The sequence below is a fragment of the Protopterus annectens genome, chromosome 15.part0 (assembly GCF_019279795.1).
Source record: "Protopterus annectens isolate FY-2018-M chromosome 15.part0, PAN1.0, whole genome shotgun sequence".
NCBI classification, from domain to species: domain Eukaryota; kingdom Metazoa; phylum Chordata; order Ceratodontiformes; family Protopteridae; genus Protopterus; species Protopterus annectens.
The window spans coordinates 754760271-754776663 of record NC_056749.1 but is presented as its reverse complement, the minus strand read 5'-3'; the positions used below and the strand labels follow the sequence as shown (position 1 = coordinate 754776663).

General features: G+C 38.4%; 1 protein-coding gene and 1 pseudogene across 1 annotated transcript in view; one reads left to right on the top strand and one right to left on the bottom strand.

The window, feature by feature from the left end:
- LOC122790048 (gamma-aminobutyric acid receptor subunit gamma-4-like) overlaps positions 1–16393 on the top strand; it is a 3058882-nt gene that overhangs the window by 2855402 nt on the left and 187087 nt on the right. The gene's annotated exons all lie outside the window — the stretch shown is intronic.
- On the bottom strand, positions 2396–3093 carry LOC122790136 (annotated as a pseudogene).

Here is a 16393-nt window from a genome sequence, read left to right as displayed (position 1 = left end):
TATACTGAGTAAAATTAATACTAATACAAATGGTAGTGTTTGACTAATTCAGTAAGGCTTTCAGGAGTGACCACAGTGTCACAAAGAAATATAAGTACTCTCAAAGGTTAAAATATTCTCTAAAGGACCAGCCACAATGAAAAGTTTAAATATATTTAATGGTAAATAATAAAAGAATATGAAAATACTAAATATCTGGTTACAATAAACACCAGAGTTTCAATCACAGGAAATATTAAAAATAACACTGATGTATAGATTCACACAGACATAGGAAAAGATTACTTAACTAAACCCACTATATTTTCCTGGCTTATCTAAAGAATTACAATTCCCTGGTTACCTGCTAAAGAAAAGCAGGATAAAGTGGGTGAGTGGTCTTCCTTCTTTATCAGGTTTCAAAAACATACTGCTCTGAAACTTCTGTCTCATCTGGTACTAAAGCATAATTTCAGTACTGGATTACAGAATGATATCATATACATCTGGTCATCAGAATTCTGGTTCCCATACTACCCCCTTTTACTGAAAATTGAACCGGAATCTCGCATGTATATATTACAGATAGAGCTTTGTTAAGATGTGTTTTAGCATCTGAAAGCCATAAAACCATTTCAACACTTCCACCCTTCCCAGGTAGCAATTAGTTCACTGCTAAGGATAATACAGCAGGATTCATAGTCCTTGTCTTCACAGACATTTTGTCTCTGGCTGCAACCAGAACTGTAAGATAGAGTTCTAATTTAATTTCAGACTACTTTTCAAAGTTAGCTGGACTGAGATTAATCTCTTCTATTACAGTATCCTCTGTTACAACATATTAATTCCAACAGTTACAATACAGTCTAACATACAGATATATTTCGTTTTCTGTCCAGCAGAACCCACTGTTAGTACATTTTTAACACAAGCAACTTTACAAATACATTGTCATCACAAGCACAAATTGGTTTGATAAACAAATGACATATAATTCTTTACAAAACTCCTGCTGGCTATGCTGGCATATGTTATACATCCACTGCCTTATTTTCTCTGGCATAGCTGGCCATATCTCACATTGCCACACTAACATATCATGAAGTATTAATATTAATATTAATATCACTCAGTATATTGGGTACCCTTGGAATAACCTTAAGGTAGTTGTCAGGAGTGACTGGTGGCAGTGAAAACTACCTTATAGTCTGGGCAGAAGGGAGCATAGCTAGTAAACCTGTGACAGCCTTTCCCAGGTGTGTGTGTGTGTGTGTGTGTGTGTGTGTGTGTGTGTGTGTGTGTGTGTAAATTAAACCTCAAAGAGTGTGTATGTCAGCTACTTGGGCAGGGACAAGAAGCACTGGTTGGACAAAGAGGGTGCTGGAGGTCTTAGCTTGGTCACTCAGCTGAGATCTCAACTCTACAGCTGTGCCAATGGGGAGTCATATTGGGGATATGGAGAAAGAGGGAGAAACTAGCTTGGACTGACTGTGGTCTCTCTTTGTTTTTAAGGGAAATTGCATCTTAAGGCAGAGAGCTGTGTCTAGAAATACAGTGAGTGTACCTGTTATCCTGTCAGTGAACATCCTCCACTGTTGCCAGTGGTGAGGATTGAGGCTCCATTATTACTGGTCCAGTCAAGGGTAGTCACACACATCTTTCAACTGTCTGGCATTTGCTGGAAAATGTCAAACTGTTACTTTAGAAGCAGGGTGACATGAAATTGACTATTTTAAATTATGATTTTTTTCATGTCTTAAATGGCTGTTTAATAATAGTAAATCTAACATTGTCTCCGAAGCAGCTGCTCATTTTCTGAAGTTAATGTCAGCATTGTACACAGATCAATTTACATCTTCAGAGCAACTAACTTTCACATAATTATGATTCCAATTTCCAATGCATTTTAAACTAAGGCCTGAACTGTGTAGGAAGGCAATGCATGGGACTAGAAACTTTACGTAGGTATCAAATATATATGAAAGGGCACTGCAGTATATCGCAATCACTGCTGCTGATAGTGCTCTTTACTACACTTTTGAGAACATTTTACAGTCATTTCAACTATGCATTCTTGCCTAAGTACAACTTTGCTTTCAACAGTCACACTCATGAATAAGCAGAGCTAGCAGGGCCATAATGGTAGCGTAAAGCACAGGATGAAAGTATAAGAAAAAAAGCAAAGCAATAGCCAGAACATGCATGAATTGAGAGAGACTACAGCACAGACCATGTGGAACAAATGAGAGCAATGTTATGGAGAATAAGTAGAACATACAAAACTAATCACTATGAGATATGCACATTCTTTAGTTGTCCACAAATTGTAAATGCAGATGTTCCTGGTGTCTCAAGCATAGTTCAGTAGGAAATGAAGAAGAATCAGACTTTTTTATTGTTTAAAGCGTACTTTTATTTAAACGACTATTGATCTTTTTCTACCTCATAGGTGCTCCTCATCGAGCTTTCTAATTACCTGCCCTGACTTTTTAGATGCTGCTGAGTAACTCCTTAATAACATTTCAAAAACCTTTTTCAGTGTTTGGGTGAATGCTCAGGAAAACATTTTCTAAGACATAACAATCCACCCCTTTATCTTCCATAATGTCCTAAGTCAATCAAGAGCAGGTTTTCTACATCCTCTGGTGGACGAAGTAGCATGTTTGACGTGGTGAGGCCTCCATGGATAGCATCTGTATCATGCATCTGATCCAATGTTTCACCCATTTTCTTTGCCAGTTTCTCTAACCCCTCTGCGTCACTCCATGGCTGCTGCACCACAGCTATATAACCCCAGACTGTGGCAGAGTTTACAATATCCTCCAAGTAAATACAGGTCAAAGAATAATTTACAAAGTGAAGCACTGGTGTTGGAATTCCTGCCTTCCTATACCTCAAGACTGAGTGCACCTCATGGACCATCCTTCTACAGGTGAATCTCTCATCCAATACCAGGTGCTGGTAAGTCTTGGGAAACCTCTAATTCCCAACACATGGATATCCCAAGAACTTTCCTCAATAAATGTGAGCCTCAGCCTCTTGTTTGATCAAACATGAACTCCCAAGAAAGGTCTGTATTCATAGTTTAAAAACACTATCTGACTCAACATCCATGCTAATAACCTCAAAAAACAAGTAAGAAACAGTTCACTAATGAGCAGAGACAAACTCCAGTCTCGTGGTATATTACCTACCTAAGTCCTTAAATTATGATTCTATAAACATTTTTTTTTTGCTTGCCAGCTTCACTCCATCAGTGTTTATATCACATGCATCATAGAGACGGTGGCTTTACTGGAGTAGAAACAATACTGCATCAATGGCTCACTGACTTTGTGAGCATTGTTGTGAGGTGAGCAGCTATTAAAGGAAGATTTAATTTTTGGGAGATGCTGGTATAAAAGATACCTGTGAGCAAGTGCCTGAGTTGACTGAGTGTATGACATTAGGGGTTGAGCAGATTGCTCTGATAGTTACCCAGCTATGATTGATTTACTGTGTGTACGGCAGGCATCGGACAACAGAAAAGAGTTTTTTGAAGGTTGGAGGGCCTGATCTACAATACCAGCTATGTAGTAAACATCCATGAGATGTATAAGATGTCAATGTTTACTTCCATGCAGGAAAGTTACTTTTATAGTTCTAGCATCCACTCATAACAGGTTTTATGTAAGTGTTGTCAGCTATCGACGTTGATTCAACAATTAATTTTAGGAGAGATTTGCTTATTGCAGGTCATTGAAAAGTATACTGCTGTGTCCCAATGCTGTGCATACTTTTGTTCTGTTGGCCCAAGAAGTACAGAAGTTTAAAGCTACGAATTGCAAACAGTTGTCATCATGAAGGCTTGAGTTTGATTTCCTGTGGGGTTGTCTATGCAGGAACATAACTGTCTGTCTTTGTTTGTTCATTATTCCAGCTTTGTGGGACTAATGTGATTTGTGTGAAACAATCTGAAATATTTCAATATGTGAAAGAAATTCACAATTTAAATTTCCACTGAGTTCCCATGCCTTACCACCTGATTTGAGACGCTGATCTGTAGGAATATAAAATGCAGTATGCAGGAGTTTTGCAGAGTACAACTGTGACTGATAGAAATGTCATATTTTTTTTCCATAAAATAATATTTTTCACAATAGTTATATATGCTGCATATATCCAAATGTAGGTAATATAATTTGGCCATGGCAGATGTGTTTTCAGTCTTTCAATCTTTCAACAAAGTTATTTTTGAATTTAGGAACTTTTAGGTATCGTGCATAACTGAAGTTGGTCAAGATAGTTACTGTCAAATGTGCTACACAAAGTATTTTAAATTTGTTGTAGTTTCTTTGACTCTTTACTTGAATTAACTATCACCATAAACAATTTATTTACACATTGCTGACCTGGTTAGTCTCGCTAAGCCAGTAACCTCTTTTCTTGGTATGGAAATTGTGGGTAGTCGGTGGTTATAGGGAATATCTGTTGATGAAATTACTTGCCCTGTCTATTGCTATTGCAATCTTGACTTTACAGGACTAAGGCATATTTGAACATGTTGTAGCTACTGTTTATGTGAAAAAATACACTAATGTAACAATTATTTTATTTTTTAACCTGGCAGGGTCAAACCAGAAACTGAGGGTAGGCAATGGGAGTGTGGTGTGAATGGGTATGAAATAACTGGCCCTGATGTTTGTTGCTGTTATTCTAATTTTGCAGCACAGTGTACATGAGGGTGAAGCAAGCTGGAGTACAGGCTGTGGCTACTGTTTGTATGAGTTAAAAATTAATTTAATGTAACATTTTGTTCATCCTGAAAACCAGACACGGTCAGTAGACAATAGGTATATAGGGGCTCTCTATGGATGAAATGTGTCTCCCATCTGTTTGCTTTTGTCATTCTAATCTTGCAGGAATAATTTGTATTCGTGTAAAGCAAACAAATACAAGCATTGACTAATGCTTATGTGAAAAATTAGATTAATGTAACTGTTATTCTCCTTTTCTTAAAACTGACAGAGAATTTTTTTTAGAATTTTTGTACATTTTTATCAAAGAAATATTTATATTAAATATTATAAAATTAATTTATTTATTTCTTAAATGTATTTATAGCAGTTATTCCATTTTGGTTTTTACACTGACATAAATGGTTTTAAAATGTACAATTTTATAGAATATATATTGTCTTGAAATTAATTATATTATTTAACCTGTTGGTTATTAATACAACTATAAAAACAATTATTTTTCACACTTGGAGTTGAAACAAGATTATTTATTCAGATTCTGTTTAATTTTTAATTTTTAAAACATATAATTTTAAAATATATTATTATTAATCAAACAGTTTGCAATATATACTTAAACATTTTTCAGCACAGTTGCACTTTATGTGGCAGTTCAACAGAATGTATAAAACATGAAGGGTTAATCAAGCCTGAGAACACACTTTTTTAAAAAATGTTTTAAATTGATTGGTTCAATTAATTAATTATTGAATTATTGTTTATGTAAGGAATTGTATAAAAACCTGAGGCACCTTTGATTTATTATTCTGAAGAAGTCTGCTTTGAGCAGACGAAAGCGCTCATGTTGTTGGATTTTATGAACTATTTGGAATAAAAGACTTGATTTTTGTTTGCCAGCACGGAACTTTGGTTTTATTAAAACTGACAGAATCAAACTAGGTACTTTAGCTAAGTCATAAGTATGAGAACGACTTGCAGATGAAATGATAAGCCCTTCCATTTTGTTATTGCAATTCCAAATTTGCTGCAGTAAGATGTATTTGGATGAAGCAAAATGGAATACAAGCTCTGAGTACACTAAATTAAAAAGTACATTATTGTAACTAGTATTTTCCTTTTTTTAACATGCCAGGGTCAAGCCAGATACTTTAGGTAGGCAGTGAGGATGGGGTCTGTCTACTGAAGACATGACTGGCCCTTCTGTATGATGTAATTCTAACTTTATAAGATTAATGTGATGCAAGCTAGAATACAAACTGTGATTACTGTTTCTGTGGAACAAAACTACATTAATATAATAATGTATTTTTTTAGTCTGGCAAGGTCAAACCAGAAATTTCAGGTAGACATGATGGCTGTTTGTGGATGAAATGATTGGCTATGAATATTAAGAAGCCATGTTTGTGGCTTTCTGAGGATAGCTTTTTGCATTGTTTTTTGCTCTGATAAAATGAAGGTCCAGATTCAATAAACTCTGTGTTGGCTCTGCACAGAGCCTACACAGACTGTATTTATGTGCGTGATACCGCTCATTGCATGGCATCATGCAGCCTTGTGCCATGAATATTAATAATGTGCGGTGCATATAAGCAAGGTTTCACAGCTCACCCCAGTGTTACTAGCTAAGAAACCTATATACTGAAGGTGGATCCTTCCACACAATGTTTTAGTGCCAGCAGTGTGGTCAAACAGTAAACTAATGAGGGGACAAAGGGCAAGTATGCATTTTCTGAAGTACAAAACACAAATGTATGTCATTATATATTGACTGCAATCTCACGTGATTTCACAATAAACCAAACATTTTACAAAGAACAGGCCAAAATATGATGCAAATATTTGGACATTCTGGAAAACTGTGGACAAGTCTGCCTTTTGTGCTTTAATTTCTTTTTGTTTTCTCTCTTTTTTTTTTTTTTGCCACACATATGGACTGGATGCATTCAGTTAATAATATTGCGCAACGTGCAAACATGGGAAGCAGCATTGCGCTATGATTAACAGTGTGAACTTTACAGTAACTACTAAGATAGCAGATATCATCTCACTAATCATGTGGAAGCAGGTGTTAAGTGTAGGTGTGGAGTGCAGATGGTCTAGGGTTCTAGGACAGGGTGAGCAAATTTTGGTTTACTCTTGTGAGATTGCAGAATGTAGCAATTAACTGCAACATACACAACTGTTTTCTAAACCTTTTTATGGCAATAGCTATAAGTGCAGGAGAACTGTAGACACTCACTGTAAGTGTGAGATGTGTAATAGGTGGGAAATGCTATTGGTGAAAAATGTTCATTAGACATTGAGCTTGAACTATGGCAGCCATGTCTGGAATTGCTGGAGAGGGTGTGCATTTTTGAGCACAGCATTGGGGTGCCCAGGAGTCTAAGATTTTTGTTGGACTCCTAGTTAAGGAGCATGGGACTATTCAGGCCCAGAATATAAATCTGAAGCCTGGAATCGTGTTGCCAGGGCCTTAACCAGTGTAACAGGTATCCCTGCATAGGTGAGCAATGCAGACATCATTTTGATGACCTCCAGAGGAGGAAGCAGGATACCCTCAACCTTTGGATTGGGGAATGTCAGGCAGGGGATACCCCACAGATAACTAAGTATCAATTTCAGTGAGTAGTTGTAAGAGTTAAAAGCTGAATATAGTCAAGACTGGTATTCATAATGGTGTTCTGTTTTTTCCACAACAGCTGAGGAGAGAGACTTGAATGTTTCAACCAGCATGTGGTATGTATGCATCAGAACAGTACTGCCAAGAAGGGAGCATGTCCAGCAGACACCAGTCATGCTCAGATAACAGCACTCCATCTGACCGTGGGTGTGGCAAAGCCAGTTCTTGTGGTTGGGGGTGACAATGATGAACTGCCATCTCTACCATGCATGACTCACACCTGTCCAATGTACCAAGACACAGAGCTAGCACTGAGTTGGCTGTGTTCATGCAGACTCTCACACACGACTTTTACATGGAGGACTACTACAGACACACACACAGCCTGTCTGCTTCTCTCTCTCCCTCACACACAATCAGCAGCCTTGTGTGTCAGCCTAAGCCTCTTGCCCCGTCCCCCAGCACCCTGTGCAAGTGATAACTGTGCCATATCCCTGTTTTCTCTTTTTTGGATTCAGGGATACAAAAGCATTGTGTCTGATGCATAGGGTGCATAGCTACATTAGGGCCTAGTATATCTGCATTTGTGTTGTTGAACTAATAATTGTACCTGTCAGTTATATTTGCCTTGCCAAATGATACAGTGGATTGCATCATCATAACAGTACTTTCTAGTGTATTTTCTTGTAAGTGTAATGTGTGTCATTACTTTATAACCTTTCTCCATAATGGTTTCCAGTACATACATATGATACACATCATAAGACACGCCATCACATTCAGATCTCAGGATTATATGATAGCACTGTAATCAAACTCATGCAGACAGTAACAGAGTATAATGCTCTTTTTTGCAGGAATCTCACCAGACACATTCAGCAGCTGGACAGACTACAGGGCTTTTTCATCAAGATAGCACAGGGCCTACTAACCATTAAATGATATATGAGGGTAGAATAAAAGACATTTTATTTTCATCTGCGTGGTATCGCATTAAACTGTAACTGTTATTCTAAGCCTTTTACTTTTGGTTTAAGCACCTGGGCTTCAGGCCAGTTGTCTTACATTAGGAAGGTTTGTAGTCTACACTCTAGATGGAGATGAGGGTAGTATCTGCCATTCTCAGCTGGAAATTGCTGGTTGAATGATTATTGTGGCTGTTGCTCTAAGTTTCTTTGTTATGGTTTAAGCACTTGGCCTCCAAACCCATTATTTTACATTAGGAAGGTTTGTGGTGTAGATTGCTGTGGCAGGGGAGGATAGCCTACACTGTTTTAAGCTGGGAATTGCTGGTTGAAGGCTTATTGCATCTGTTATTCTGAAAGTTTCTTAGTTCTGGTTTAAGCACTTGTGTCCCAGACCACTTATTTCACACTAGGAAGGTTTGTTGTCTGCACTCTTGTTGGAGTATTCTACTGAATTGCTGCTTTATTAAAACTGTTCTTCAGTTGTGATTGTGATGCAGTGGTGCAGCTGTAGTGCTGTCACCTCACAGCAAGAGGTTCCCTGGTTTGATTCTTGGCTGAACTGCCTTCTGTGTGGAGTCTGCATGTCCTGCCTGTGTTCGTGTGAGTTTTCTCCTGGTCATCCGGTTTCCTCCCACTTTACAAAGACATGCGTTTGGAGGGTTTCTCCCTGGGCCTCTGCTGAAAACTGGCTTCTTTCCAAGTCAGACTTTTTTGGTAAACAAATGTTAAATAAATAAATACATACATACATTTTCTGGACTTTGGATTTCTAGTACTTTTACATTTTATAGCATAGTCTCAATTCAGGCTTGCTGAATCTAGACTGTTTATCATTGGAGCACAAAAACCAGCCCTCTTACATTAAAAAGCCCCTCCCCCCTGCATCCTTGTGGCAGAACTGTGCAGCCAAGAACCCATGTGATTTGGAGATTGCTGGAATAAGGCTCAATGTTGACTTTTCCTTTCTTTTACTTGTTTAAAATAGTTTAACTTTGCTTGTATCCCAGCATTGTGTTTTGGTGTGCTTGCACTCAGTTTACCATTGCTACTCAGAGCTTGCACTGATGCCTTGTGAGCAACTCAGTTGTGCATTATGAAACACTGACACATTTTTGTAACCCTAGCCCTCTATGGAATAGAAATGTTTTTGTTAGTCTTACACCAATATCCGGTCCATCTAGCCCACTCCCCACTAGTTACTACAATATGTACCTTCCATCATGAATGAACAGTTTCCCACTGTTTCTCCAGGCAGCCTGATTTACATCAGCATCCTGAGGCAACAGAGCAACTGCCTGTGTATACTGACAACCAGTTAGTGCTAAAACAAACTAATACAACATGTGAGAGCTGTATCTATACTATGAATTTGTAATTGATTCTCTCATATAACAACAAACCAGATATCAAACATGTTATCAGCACACACAATTCACCTCTTGCACATAAGCTTACAACACATATACCCACATATACATAGGTGCTTGCTAGAAACCTAACTAAAGATCTGAGACCTCCCTAGTGCAAACCTAATGCACACAGTGCAGACCCAGCAGAATCCACTACACATAATAGTACACACACCAGTGTCTCAGCCAATAAGCCCCTGTGGAAAAACACCTCAAAACCAAATGTCTTGCTCATAAGTGACTCCATAGTGAGACACACAGATGTCCCCCTTGCCAGGCTGGAGAAGGAGAAGGTCACAGCTGCCAGGGTCCATCAGATCACAAAGGCACTCAAGTCTCTCAACAACAGGGGCTGTTATGACTTTGTCATAGTCCATGTTGCAGTGAATGACTGGAGATGCACCTCACGGTACTATATGAAAGTGCTTGTCCCCTATAGTGGCCTTTGTAAGCAGTGTCAGAACAATTTAAGTCCTAACATAAAAGAATCCACCAGAGATAAACTGAAGGCTATGCTGCTTAATGCAAGGTATGTAAATCAGAAACTGCCCTCACTGGAAGAACTCCTTACCTTGGAAGATGCCCATGTCTGTGCAGTCACACAGACATGTTTCAAGGCCACAGAGAGCACCCTGGCCATACAGGAGTATAATGCCTTCCACATGTTCACACATCAAAATGACCATGAAAGAACCAAAGGCAGAGATGTATACATCTTTCTTAAAGACAAATACACCACAAGACTGGTAAAAAAGTTCAGATCTGTAGCTCTATTCCAAATCAAAATAACTGAATGTAAAACCCCTTCCATATCATTTGACAAATAGTGGTCCCCCACCACAAACCATGAGAAACACTCTGCATACTTGGACCTGATTGAGTCACTCATTAGACAGCCAGACCCCTTGGTCTTGTGTGCTGTCAACTATCCTTCCATCTATTTGGAGTCAAATATGTGCACAAACACACTCATCCTAAGGTTCCTGGACTTTGTTAATACACATGCTGTGTAACACATAGTCTGCACCTCCACAAGGGGCTTCAATGTCTTAGACTTAGTACTGACCAACATAGTGATTCTCTGTACTAACCCCTGTGTGTTGCCCCCCCCCCCCCTGGTCAGGTCAGATCACAATTCAGTCTCATTCACCTTCACAATCATAACTGACAGCCCCTTAAGAGCAGAAAGGATGACACATCTATCCAAATCAAACTGTAGGCTACTATCCAATGCCATACAGTTGCAACCTCCTTGCTACCACTGTCAATAATAATGCTATACAGAGTTGCACACAAATGACCTTTATAAACAGCTATACAAATGTATAGAGTCAGCTGAATGTGAATGGAGCAAAAAAGTTCCTCACAGAAAACAAGCCACCCTAGTGGGTATCAAGCATACATAGGTTATACAACAAGTGGAAGAAAGAAATGTCTAAGAACAAGGGAGAACTGACTCAACAGAGGAAGGGCACTGTCCACAGCTTGAACAAGGAAATTAGCTACCTTGAAAAGTCCTCTGAAGCCACATGCAAACCTAAAGTAGCATCCTTATCTAAAGATGATCAGGAGGCATTCTTTGGCTATGTCAAAAATCTGAAAGTGAAGGTCCAGCTTTGTGCTGAACTAACAGTAGACAGTACCACTCATACTGACCCTGAGGACATCACCAACCTGCTACCAGACAGTTTGGGCAAACTTCACCCCCCCCCGTTGCCACCAGACATACCCCAAGGTATATACATGTCACCATTACTCTACCTAGTAAACACCTATGAACTTAGGGTGATGTCTGTCTGGGCTCCAGGCAGTGTCTGATCCTGACCTGGTAGAATGGTTGTGTATGCAATAATCTGATATAGCTGATTACAGCAGCATTGTCTGTTGAGCATATGGTGTCCCGCATGCTGGCGTAAAAGGATCTATGTAATGTCAAGTAACATCTGTCAGACACACACACACACACACACACACACACACACACACACACACACACACACACACACACACACACACACACAGAACTGCAGTGAGAATGATATTAGAAGTAGTGAATATAGTAACAGAGGTAAAACAACTGGAACTGAGATCTTTAGAAAAAGCTAGGAGCAAGCTACACAGGAAAAATGGGAATTGTGTGAACAATACATATGGGGAGGAATCAGATTTAAAAGAATCAGGACTTAAATGAGCTATGTAATGTTTGACTGAAAATAATTAGGTAGATTATTAGTGATGTATAATGTTTGCAACTGGGAGAGTGCCAGTATAGTTTGTGATACAAAATGCTTGCAAGTAGGATTGTGTTGGTGTGGTTTTTCATTTATAAAATTTTATGATCACTTATGTTGTAAGTGATTAATAAAGATGTTTCTTGTTTAAAAAGGGGCAGGAATTGAATAATTTATGCAATGTTGCTTAGGTTATATGATATATAGAAATATATGTGAAACATGATGTTTGTTAATTTTAACTTAATACATTTTGATTACTTTTATATAAATAGAAATGTGTTTGTGTCATAAGTGATAATTCAATAAAGGTGTTTAAAAAAAGAACTCCTACCTAAGTAAACAGACTACAGAACACAGTACTATACAGAAGCACCACTGCACATGTATGAGTTTTGCATGTATGCAAGTCAATTATAGTGGATGACATCAGTAGGCCATGTGAGAGACAAAAGGTTGGGAGAGCTGCATGAAATGGCTATGTAGGCTTCTGCAAGTATGAAAAGACTAGCAAGCCATACCATTGGATAATTAACTGTAGGATAGCACATCTGCTGTGCTGAGTAGAGACACACACATCCCCAGTTGACTGCAGTGGAACAGAACCCCTACCTAAGTATGCAGACTATAGAACTCAGTACTTAACACAAGTGCCACATCACAAGTCTGACTTTTACATGGCTGCAGGTGAACTTATGGTAGATGACATCAGCAGGCCATGTGAGGGACAACAGGTTGTGAGACCTGCATAGGCACATAGATTCAAAGGTTCATATGAGGCCAGTAGCCTAACTGTGGAATGTGTCCTAGATGTGTAGAAGCCTAGCTGTACAAAACCAGAAGTATCCTTATCGATCATGGTTGGGTATATGAGTTTAGCAGAGCAAGGTTGTCAGCACCACCAACTGGTTCTCTCCATAAGGGAGTACACAATATTATATATTACACTTTGTAGAGTGGTTGATATATGTGTGTAGAAAATACTGAGCTCCCCAGGGCTGTATTGCTTGGAGGGGGAGGTATACTGGAGAATGTGCCCTGAAAAAAATTATCATATGTACAGAAGATTAGTTGAATTTGGACTGTCACCTCCAGAGAGGGATAATGTAATCAGTTTGTATAGCCAAGAGGGATAATGTAATCAGTTTGTATAGCCAGTTGGACTGAATCAAGTATCTGGAGTAAACACGTTTGTGACATGGAGAGCAATGTATGGGACCATTTTGTTTTTGAGACAGTTGCCATTTTTGGAGAGAGAGAGGGAGGAATGTTGGGGAAGGGATGCAGGTATGTCTGAGGCAGGTAAGTTGGCAAGGTGAGAAAGTTGCTGACAGACAGGATATACAAGACAAGACATAGGGGAGGTGAAGAACACAACAGGTGGCTGAACACTGTGGTTGGGGTAAGGGTGTAGACTTCACAAACCCATAGATATTAAGCTGGGTGACAGTGAGAATCAAATACTCAACTGCTGGACTATCATCAATGTCACCTCACTGTGCTGATAGCTGCAGTGTCTGACATCTGCATCTCCTTGTGTTATTCAGTACAATGATGGAGAGCAATGTCTCCATTCAGTATAGGTCTGCACACACAGTGTGGTACACAATCTTATGCACTATCCCCATCAGTTTTTTTTGGGTAATAAAATCACCCACTCTGCCATTGCTACCATAAGGAACCACGAGCCTGTCCTCCAGGACAGAAGTACCTAAGGGAACTGGTACTGTATAGGCAGCACAAGGGGTGCTACCAGGTTGTAGCTGAGATGTACTGGGCCTTGGTGCTACAGCCAATGGAGTGAGGGCAGATGTATCCTGTGGGCCAGACCTACCCTCCTGTGCTGTGAGGGAAAGAAAAAATAAAAACAACCCAAAAAACAAAAGAGAAAATAAGGATTGGGTTGAGAGATTGCACAGGTTGTCTTATTTGCTTGTTTAGGTTGAGGAGAGTGGTCATCCAGTATGCTAAACAAAATATTAAGGTTGAAAGTAATTCTGGCTTCAAATATGTAACATAAATAAGGTATAAAATAAAGTTTGCTTAAATGTAGAAATAGAGTTTAGCAATATGTGATTATCATCCATAATAAATGACTATGGCTTAAAAATAAGGAATTTGCCTAATGGACATATCTCCCACAGGATCATCAAAATATATATGCATTTCATACTGTCAGCAAAAAAGCTGACCTCTTACAGACTTAAGAACAGGATGTATGCATTTTACATGGTCAGTAAAAGCAAAAATGTGAAAATCAGGATGTATGCAGCTTCTTTAAAGAATGGACAGCAGGACATGTTTGTATCATATGACATGGTTAACTAAGGAAGATTAAATGAACAAGTCAGCATTTGTATGTTTTTTTCCACAAGGTATTTCCTTAAAAGACAATATCAGCATTACAGGATGAAAACATGTTTTTCTGCAAACACCAGCAAACAGATGTTCACATACAAAGTCCAAAATAGAGTACTATGGAGAAAAAGCAGATGTAAAACTGCTATAAAGAGACTATAGCAGATAACATTGTTAGAGATTTTTTTGTGTTGTCTCTCTCATATCATCCATGCTGTTTGATAAGTAAAGTAGAACAGTACCTGAACCTGCAACAGTAGTTCGTGTGATTTGTTATAAAAAGTTTTTTATTGGTTACTGTTTTTAAAGTGACAGAGGTTTAGGTGCTGCATCAGTGTACACTCTGCAAGTTTCTGTGGGCAACAGATTGTGAATGCAGTTATAATTAAACTTTGATTTCAGCAGAACACAGCCAGCAAGACTGAGTGTCTTAAGAAGACTTTGAATCCATCACAGTAAGCATCACCATAATACTTAATTTTTCAATGGCGAGCCTACCTGCATTCGAACACAGAGGGAGTGGTAAGCCCTGCAGAGGGTCACTTCAGTCAAATTGCAGTAACTAACATTTGTGCATATGTATAAATCCTAAAGAGAAGTACTCCAGTTTATGCAGCTTGCAGCAGCAAAGTTTCTCAGACATCTGAATCCAGATTGAGCCTGCAGTCCAGGAAAGTCGCAGTCCCATTAAAGTTGCAGTCCCATTAATTCTTCAAGAAAAGGTGGGCATCTACTTTACACAGCAGTTTGTTGCCTGTTGTGTTTCACCATCTTGACTCTGAAATATTTCTAGCCATCAGCAACAACAGCCTGATCACCTGTTTTCTTGCTAACTGGTAAGACCTTTTTTTGTGTCACATTTTTAGTATGGATGCTATTAGACAGAATTCAAGCAAGTGTAAGCCAAGCTTTACTCTTAATGTAGCAGAACAAACAGATAAAATCTGGAATAAATTGCAATGTTGGTATACACAGCACATTAGTAAATGCAAAACCTTATTAGGGCAAGTTGACATACAGGCATTATGTAAAAGGATTGTAACATTTGATTGGTATTTGCAACAAAAAATTAAGTATATCATAGTAAATGTTTATTGTGTTGATTCAATAGAAACTGCATTTTGTGTGCCATGCCATAAAAAAGTATTGCATGATATTGCTAAAAAAAATTGAAAATAGACCTTTCCATGATAAAGAATTAACTAAGGGTAAAGTGTTTTCATTATATCCAGATGTAAAGCAGTTATGTCCTGTTAGTACATTAATTTCTGAATTACAACACTCACATCTGTTATTGACAGAATCCTCTGTAGATCTTGTGACACCCTTTAAAAATTATGTACAAGTGTGGAGTGATGCCACGACTACACATACAGATGAGGGCAGGAGCAAGGCTTATGACACATTGACAGAAGAATTTAATAAATTCTTAAAAGACAAACAGGGTGAGTTTAAAAAGTTCAGGAATGACATCCAAGACCTCTGTCAAAAGTGCATAGGAGTCCTGAAGTCAACAGAGGAATCTAATATTAGGTATCATACATCCTTTAAACAATTACAGACAGAAATGACAGACCTTAAACTGTGTTTGAAGGAAAAGGAAGAAGAGTTAGATGAATTAAGAGAGACTAACCTATAAAATACTGTCTTGATATCCCAGCTTAAGGAAGAGTGAAAAATACAAAACCAGTCCAAATTATAGAACAGGGACAGGAAACCACTACAGATTTGTATACACAGTCTAGGTTATTGCAGAGTTTACCACAGTGGAATGATAAAAAAGGCATATTTTATAACATGCTTGCATTTGAAGAATGGGTGGCATATACAGCAGGATCTGGTGTATGGACAGATGCATTACTTAGATGTTTCTGGATTTTCATACCCAAATGATTTAATACTTTCATTCAGTTAAAGCAAGATGCTTTTCAGTTAAACACTAAAGTAGGACATATGACAACCGTTCTAATGGCATTTACACAAGGGCAGCCGCTCACAGCTAAGTTATTAGATAATTTCAAAATTACTATTACAGATAAATTAATTGAACAAAGTGAACATTTTAGGTTTGCCTTTCAAATCATAAATC